The sequence below is a fragment of the Chrysochloris asiatica genome, unplaced genomic scaffold (genome assembly GCF_000296735.1).
Source record: "Chrysochloris asiatica unplaced genomic scaffold, ChrAsi1.0 scaffold00038, whole genome shotgun sequence".
NCBI lineage: Eukaryota > Metazoa > Chordata > Mammalia > Afrosoricida > Chrysochloridae > Chrysochloris > Chrysochloris asiatica.
Window position 1 is genome coordinate 1,265,736 of NW_006408556.1, and position 6,000 is coordinate 1,271,735.

The 6,000-nt window shown below is 47.5% G+C and overlaps 2 pseudogenes; both read left to right on the plus strand.

The window, feature by feature from the left end:
- The window catches only part of LOC102822934, a 33,789-nt pseudogene that overhangs the window by 1,384 nt on the left and 26,405 nt on the right, over positions 1-6,000 (plus strand).
- LOC102813396 lies at positions 3,566-4,971 on the plus strand (annotated as a pseudogene).

The window sequence follows — 6,000 nt, forward strand, 5'->3', positions numbered from 1 at the left end:
TTTCATGGTAAATCCATTCTTTTCTGTCATCTGCCACCAGTAGTACAACTTCTGGCGAGCAGTGAAGTAGGACCGAATTCACCAGATGAAGTAAAATTATTCTGAAAATCACTGTGGGGACCGTGGTAGCCTCAGATCAGCCTCATGCCTGCTGCTTTCTTGTTCCTGCAACCTCTGGACCTATTTTCTTCTGTTCTCCAAAGATCCCCAATATTTAGAGCTGGAACTGGCAACCCTAGCTTTGTGTGGGGCTTTAGGTTCCTCATATTTGTTGAAATCTCTCCCCATTCCTTTTGCTTAGCCTTCTTCAGATATGGCTAAAAATAACCCATAGGTCAACCTACTTAAAAATACGTATGCAACCCCACCACATCTGTTCATCACATGTGGTCTCAGAAGTTGTTTGATAAATTGGAAGTGCTATTTAAATTCGTAATATTCATTTTAATGAGGCAACAGAGTTCGTCATTTAAAAAAAGACAAAGTTAATAAGCTTTTTCTACTTCCCTTTATTCATTTTGTTTGCTGAGTCATTCATTGATACACAAAGATTTACTGAGCATCATACAGGGTCGCTATGAGTCAAAACCTACTTGATGGCACCTAACAATAACAACAACATTAGATGCTAGATATACAAAGAATAAGACAATAGGTATTTACCTTGAGAAGTTAACTGGAAGAGGATGAAACAGATATGAAAACAATCACACAACCTCAATTTCCCCCAATGTAACCAAGAACAGAACAGACCCAAAGAGTCTCAGACAAAAGCAAACACAAATGTGTTTATTTTTGTTATTGATGTTCAGGATTGTTCCTGCCAGAACAATGTAGTGAGAGACTGACGTGTTTCTTTATATCAAAATGGCATTATCGATACTCTAGGAACAATAGTGTTATCCCCAGGTCTCTGGATGTTGTGATGATTTTTCTTAATCAAGGTGGCTTTTAAAAGTCATTTTCCCACAGCCATATCTATAAAGTAAATAGATACATTAACTGTCTAGGAAGACTTTTTATGCCAGACTTTAAGGTAAGTATTTCTATCTTTCCAGTAGGTGACATAAGAGCAAAATTAAGATATATGCAAGATGTAAGGAAAGTACATAGAGAGGCTATCTAACTGTGGAACAGAGGAACTAGGAAAAGGCTTCATGGAGGAGGTGACATTTGTGCCAAGATTATCACTGGGGTGGGGGGTCAATATCAGGCAGGCACTTCAGACAGAGACCAGCACTGCTCACCATTTCCCCAGCTCCTTCAGCCCCTGCCAGGTCCTCAACCTAAGGGGCCCTCCCCTTTGCTCCTTCTAGTGAGAATCTGCTCCTCCCTAAGACCCCAGAGCAACTCTCAGAAGCCCCCATCACCCCTTTCAGCTGCCAGCATAACTGATTACTTTCTCCTCAGTATGTTCACCACTCTCTAAAGATCACTGAACATACATTTCAGGAGACTTCAAAAACTTTGTGGAAAACTCCATCATCTTTTCATCCCATTTTTGCAGGAAATTTTTGAAGTCCCCTCATATAGGTAGAGAAAAAGAGAGAGGCCTGGTGGTGCAGAAACCCTATGGAGCAGTTTTATTCTGTACTGTAGCATTGCTATGAGTCACAATCTCTATCTGTATATATAAAGAGAGAGAGAGCCTACACTGGTGGACCTGTAGGATAAGCACTATACTGTTAAGCACAAGGTCAGAAGTTCAAACCCACTTTCCTCTTAATGGGAGAAAGATGAAACTCTCTGCTTCTGTAAAGTTTTACAGCCTTGGAAACCCTATACAAGGTAGCTAGGAGTAGGAACTGACTTAGCACCTAACGACAACAACACAAATACACATTTTGTTGTTATGGTTGTGTACTATCTAGTCGTCTGGCTCATGGCTACCCTGTATGGTGTGGCACTGTACGATAAAGCACTGGACCACAAAGTCAGCGGTTCAAACTCACCAGTCGCTCCTTGGATATCCTATACAGGGTCACTATGAGTCAGAACAGACTCTACGGCACTTAACAACAACACATAGGATATCTGAGGAGCAGCTGGTGGCTTTGAACTGCCCACTTTGCCCAGTGTTAATCCCACAGCACCACCCCAGGTGGAAAAAGATATATAATTTTTTTCCCTTCTCGACCAGAGGTTTCCCTGGATGTATTTTTTCGTTATTTAATGCTGGAATGGCCTTCTGAAATAATACATAGTATTTTCTCACATTAGAGGTGTGAAAACGGAGGCCTAGAAAGGTTCTGTGAGCTGACCTTGAGAGGGAGTGCAATGGAAATCCGCCCTGAAGTGAGGGTTTGGGGGTACAGTGCTCTGTGCTGTAGAGACAGGAGGACAGACACCAAGAGGGGGAGCTCTGTGAATACACACAGCTGCTTCTTGGGAGGCAGGAGTCCAGGCACAGAGGACCTGAGTGGCCCATGAGTCTGAGGTCAGAGTTGGGGCAGGAGGATGAGGGCTTCCCCTGTGGCTGCTCTCCTCCTCCCACACCCCAGGCTGTGCGGAGGCTCCCCTCATGTGGCCCTGCTCCCCGCAGAGAACTACCTGATCCAGGGACCCCAGGATTGCTATGAGTTCAACGGGACCCACCGCTACATCGACAGATACATCTACAACCGGGAGGAGCACGCGCACTTCGACAGCGACCTGGGGAAGTTCGTGGCGCTGACGGAGCTGGGGCGGCCTGACGCCGAGAACTGGAACAGCCAGGAGGAGGTCCTGGAGCGGAAGCGGGCCGCTGTGGACACGTTCTGCAGACACAACTACGAGCTGGACGAGAAGGTCACCATGAAGCGCCGAGGTGAGTGAGACCACGGGATGGGTGGGCGGCAGGGTGGGGGTCTCTGAGGTCCGGGGTTCTGTATGCCTGTAGTAGCCGGGTCAGCAGAGACGGCGGGGTGAGCGGGGCCTCCTCAGGACTGTGGGGCTGTGGGTGAGGCAGGAAGGGCTCCGTGGGTGGGATGATGAGGGAGGAAAAGCACCCTATTAACCAGAGGAGAGGGCACGGGGACTGATCCCGGGCTGTGAGGGAAAACGATTAGACAGAATGAGGAGCTGAGTGGGCCTGGCTGCCCACCGGATGTGGGGTGAAGGGAATCCAGAGGTCAGGATAACGTCCAGGACTGTGTTGTGGGAGATGGAGACACCACCGCCAAGCCAAGTAAAAGAACGACTCACAGAGGAAACGCTTGTGATGGCAACTGTGTGTTAGCTTCGGCCTGTTTGGATCCTGAGGTGCTCCTGGTGGATGAGAACTGTGTTATAATAAACCCAAACCCACCTCGTGGAGGCCATTCCGACTCCCAGCCCCCTCAGGGAGGAGAACTGCTCCACACGGTTTCTGAGACCTGAGATCTCCCCAGGAGCACACAGCCCCCTTTTCCCTTGTGACGTTGTAATGGACAATTCTAATAAAGGGTCTGGATCTGAGGAAAAGGGTCTGCATTAAATGAGATCATTTAAGAAGACGAGATTCAATGACAAAAGAAGAAGGCAAAGAATTGAATCTTTGACTTTTGTGGTGCTGACTTAGAGACAAGCCTGCAGAGGAGAACACACCATGAAGAGCAAGTGCTTAGAGACTCTGCACAAAGAGATGTCAGAGAAGCTGAGGCAGAGGACCACCAAAGGGGCCCAGTGGACAATTGTAGGAAGACAAGAACATCAAGGAAATGCAGGTTGCAGTCGGTCAGAGCTCAGGAGGGAAGGTGGCTGCAGCAGTGAGAAGCAGAGCAGCACTAGAGTGGGCTGAGGAGCAAGTGGGAGATGGTGAGGGAGCTCCCCCCAATGTGAGATGGTGGGTTACTCCTCTGATGCCCCAGCACTGCCACAGAGGGGGGATCAGGGATTCTCAAAGGTGGGAGAGAAGAAAACATTCACTACAGTTGTTCCTGTTAGCTTGTAGAGGAGGAGAAGGGAGGCGTAAACCTGAGGAAACCAAGGGAAATTCCTTCAAGAGGTGGACAGAAGAGCCTTGAACAAAAACAAGGACACTTCCATGGTGCCCACTAGTCAACACGCAGTGCGCTGCCACATTGTAAGGGGTGGAGTTGATCAACAAGAAGCTTGTGACTACTGGTTCTGAGTTGTTGTTGTTAAGTGCTGTCCAGTCGGTTCCAACCGATAGCGACCATGTACAGGGTTTCCAAGGCTATAAATCTTTACGGGAGCAGAATGCCTCGTCTTTCTCCCGCGGAGCAGCTGGTAGTTTCGAACTGCTGGCCTTAAGATTCGCAGCCCAATTTGTAACCACTACGCTACGATATAATATGTCATAGCAGAGCACCATTCATACTGCAACAATGAAAAGAAGCCGCACACACTTCAACAAGACTATTTATTGTTAAAGATTTCAGAGAGCTATGGAAGCAAAGAATTTTAAAGATGGTTTAAAATTCCTGAAAAGGAAAAGACCTTCTGAGGTCATGGCTGACCCACCAAACCCTAAAGCCAACAAGGCAGCAAATGTCAAGAAAGATGTTCCGTGAGCCCAAACAAAGATGTCTGAGGAGTTCAAGACCCAGCTGGACAGCCTGGCCCAGGAGATGCTTCTGCTGAAGGAGGAGTAGGCCTTACAGACAGTTTGCTTGAAGGGCACTAAGGTGCACAGGAAGTGCTTCCTGGCCTTTTCCCAGGCGCCCAGTGAGGATTGCATATCCCGGGGAGGCACTCTGGGCACTCCGCAGAAGGCCTCTGAGAACTATGCCCTCTATGAGTACCTATGCCAGAGCGTGGGCACCGAGGCTGAGATGTGGCTGGGCCTCGACCATATGGCAACCAAAGACTCTGGGTGGTTTATGACGGGCGGAAGCATGGCCTGCAATACTGGGAGACTGAGATCACAGGACAGCTGGATGACTGCAAGATGGAAAACTGCTCTGTGCTATTAGGCATGGCCACTAGCAAGTGGTACGACTGGCTCTTCCAGGACAAGTTACCCTAATCTGCCAGTTTGGGATCATATAGTTGGGATGGGGGGGGGGGGGACTTCTTTTTTGTTGTTGTTATTTTGCTCTGGTTCCTTTTGGGCTTTATATCATAACACTTGACCCCTGTGGTTCCCTGGCTGTTCCTGGAGCATAAAAAAACATGTTCCCACCTTGGGACCTTTCCCTGTATCTGGATGACCCTGCTTCAGCTATCAGCACCTCACTGCCTCATTCAGTCTAGTCTCTGCTCAGAGCAGCTTCCTTGACACCCCCTATCTAAAGCAGTGGCTTTAATCTTCTTTACAGCAGTTAGGATCGTTTCTTTCTTTGTGGTTGTCTGTCTTGGGGAGCCTTCTTTTACAAATAAAGTTGCTGCAGCTTTGAGGGAAAAACAAAACAAGGAGACTTCTCACAGAGAAAAGGGGAAGGATGGAGGGTGGGAGCAGGGGAGAGCTATGAGAGGTCACAGGTTTTGACTCCTTTTTCTTAGAAAGTGGAAGGCATGGTCATCTCAGAGAGAGATGGAGGGCACACTGGGTAGGACTGAGGAAAGGGACATGTCTTTAGGAAGGTGCTGATGTAATTGGGTGAGAGAAGTAGCCAAAGACAATAGTAGGATTGGCATAAATTTTGGACTCCTTACCTAGAATCCGTATGGACACAAAATCTCTACATGTCTGGGATAGCTTTGAGTAATCAGGCCCCAGACTGCAGAGAGCCCTGGATGCCAGTCTCAGGAGTTGAGAGCTGTATTCTAAGCAACCTAGTTTTGCTCACCAGAATCTCCTAAAGAATTTATTGAAGCACAAATGCCCCAAAACTGCTGCCCAGAGATTCAGACTCAGGGATGGTAAGTTCTGGAAACCTATATTTTAAGTTAGTTTCTTACTGATTCCCATATGACCGCATAAGTGTTGCCACTCTGCAGACTTTTTAAAACAGGAAAATTACAAAATCAGGGCTGAGTTTTCAGAGTGTGAAATGAGTTGGAGAGAGAAAGGACTGGAGTTGAGATCAGGTAAGAAACTCATTTCAGAGAGTGTGAAATGAGTTGGAGAGAGAAAGG